Source organism: Etheostoma cragini, chromosome 2, assembly GCF_013103735.1.
Source record: "Etheostoma cragini isolate CJK2018 chromosome 2, CSU_Ecrag_1.0, whole genome shotgun sequence".
Classification (NCBI taxonomy): Eukaryota; Metazoa; Chordata; class Actinopteri; order Perciformes; family Percidae; genus Etheostoma; species Etheostoma cragini.
In genome coordinates this window covers 28,189,750-28,192,424 of record NC_048408.1, presented here as the reverse complement: position 1 = coordinate 28,192,424, position 2,675 = coordinate 28,189,750, and positions in this window count along the sequence as shown.

Genomic DNA, 2,675 nt, shown 5'->3' with positions numbered 1-2,675 from the left:
CCCCCCCCCCCCCCCCCCCCCCCCCTCAATGCTCAGGGCGCTGGTCCAGCACTGGTAGCCCACTCACATCTCCATCCATTTGTGCATGCATAGGTCCTGAGCATGTGTGTTTATTTCAGGCCTGTGTGTAGTGATTACTGACAAAACAGAGTGTAAATTGTTATTTCCCCACTGGGGATAAATAAACAGTATAAATTAAAAAAAAATGATTAACTAATTAACTTCAATTAATTAAAGTAAATTAAATTGCAAGTTAAAATAAGTCAACATTGACTTTTGGTTTCACATAAAAGATGGTCTGTTGGGTTTGTTTGCCCATTCATCCACCACGACCTCCTCCCTACTACGTCATTCCACAGCGCTGCGGTTGACGCCCGGGATGCTACAGGCTGACTTGTGTCCTTGTGTCAGACGCTGAGACCACTAACCAAGCTACTGTATTTGACAGTTGGGAGTGTGTTGCACTAACACAGCAGTTAGCATTCCATTGTATATGATTTTCACGAAATGGGCACCACAAAAGAAAACCTTACTTCACTTTACTGTTGCCATATATCTTTTTAGAATGGAAGTGAGCTCTTTGCACAGTATATCCTAATAGTAAGTCACAGACTCGTTGATTTTTTTCTTGCAATCACACTCTACAGCAGCTGATTTGATTGACTAACAAACCTTCAAACAGAGAAGAGGAAGTAATCAGGGAAATGAAAGTGAGTTTGGCTGCGAAGAAAGCATGGAGACTATTCATTCAAGATGCCACACAGTTGAGAGCAGTTGTTACCTGAGCTTACTCCCTTCCCAGCCACTGATTAAACTTTGCTTTGCTGTCACAAGGCGCCACGTCGTTGAGTCCTGAGCCTTGTAACAGAGGCAACGGGTGGTGACACAAAGTAACTTTATATTGCCTTGTTTTTTCTACAAACAAGCAGAAAGACGGGAAGACAGACAGCTGCTGACCCAGTTGCAGATCGGACCAGGTGTGTCAGCGAAGCCTGGGGAGGCTAAGCTGATTTTTATGAGACATGACAGGTTAAAACCCTACTTACCCTGTCACGCAGTCGATCCGTGGATGGAAAGATTGGCGATAGGTCAGATGGATTTTATTACCCTCTGTACCTCTGTGTGTCTATCTACCTCTTCCCCTTTCTGTTACTCCCTTTCTTTTAATGGCTCCCTCTCAGACTCTAAAGTAGTCCATGGCGACTAGTTGATCACACCCAAATGGCATTTACTGCACCAGGACCAGCATATCTCTCCTCTGACATTATTCCCTCCTAATTGTGATTGAGAGCATGTCTACTGCTTCTGCTGCATCACCTGTCTCTGCCGTCTCGCCATCTCTGGCACAAGTTCAGGTCAATGGGTTCATTATTCGCAGAACACAGATTCCCCGTTTTGCTGAAAAATTTAAAAAATCCATCAAACAACAAAAGAACATATTAGTTAATTAAGATGAGATGAAATGTGAGAAGAAAGATCCCAGGAGGGAAATTACAACAGCATGTGAAATTGACAAATAAAACAACTCAAGATATAAAAACTGGAAAAAGATAATATATATAACATATATAACTAATGAGATAATTTATGACAATAGAAGAAAATAGTATAGGATTGGTATGAAATAATAATTGCAGTGTTATTATGGAGACAGTTGTGTCTGCAGTGATGTGAACTTTTATGATTCTGAGTTGGTAGTTCAAACACAATACCTTTTTTTCCGAGCATCTGTAAAAATCCATCTGAAAATAAAGTAGAAAGTGGCCCCGGCGCTCCATTCACAATTCATGGTGTTTTTTTACAGTGTACCCTGTGGACAGTTAGAGTTTTGGAGGATGGTGTGTAAGTCAGGGTGACAGGCTCTACCTCATAAAGCAGAAAGATTGGAGACTGTGGAGACTGTTGGATTAACGGTGTGTTTGGAGACTGTCCTGACCAGAATGATGAAAACATTGGTTGTTTGTTCAAAACAGACTTACATTTATTTATGTCATTTTAGTCAATTTTAATTCCTTAGATTTCCTTCTTATTTGCCTTTGCCAAGATTAAATATGTAAGGGAAATATACTCCCTACAATTTTAGTAAAATATACACACATACAATTCAACAAATTTGAGGTAAAGTCAAACAAGACTAAGAATATGCTCTGTGAGACTGTACTTCAGGCACAGTAGTGCTTTGAGCTAAAGGCTAATGACAGTTTAACATATTACCATGCTAATATTTGGTAATTTGCAGTAAACACAAACAGACACATACAGCTGAAAGTCATTTCAATCAGGAGAGACTTGTTTGCAGATATGCAAAGGTTTATTTTACTTAAGCATAACAAAATGTACGGTATTTGGAGCTTTAGAATCCATCGTTATAGCATCATTTGGAAAAGGGGTAGGGAAGCCAAAACAGTCCCCCAGATGGAGTCTGGACACTGGTGGCGGCAGCGAAGGAGTCCGAAACCAGACCAAAGGAGTCGATGGAGCGTCTTGCGGGGGGAAGACCCAGGTTGCCTTCGGCTGACGATGGCTGGGGGTGGGAGATGGGGGGGATGAAGCAGATTTGAAGCAGGGTTGTGACGCTGTGATGGAACCTGCAAATTCATGGCCAATTCTGTTTGGTTCACAAAAAGGTGAACGCCTCCAGCAGCTTATTCTATTTAGGAAGAGAGCAGGGATTA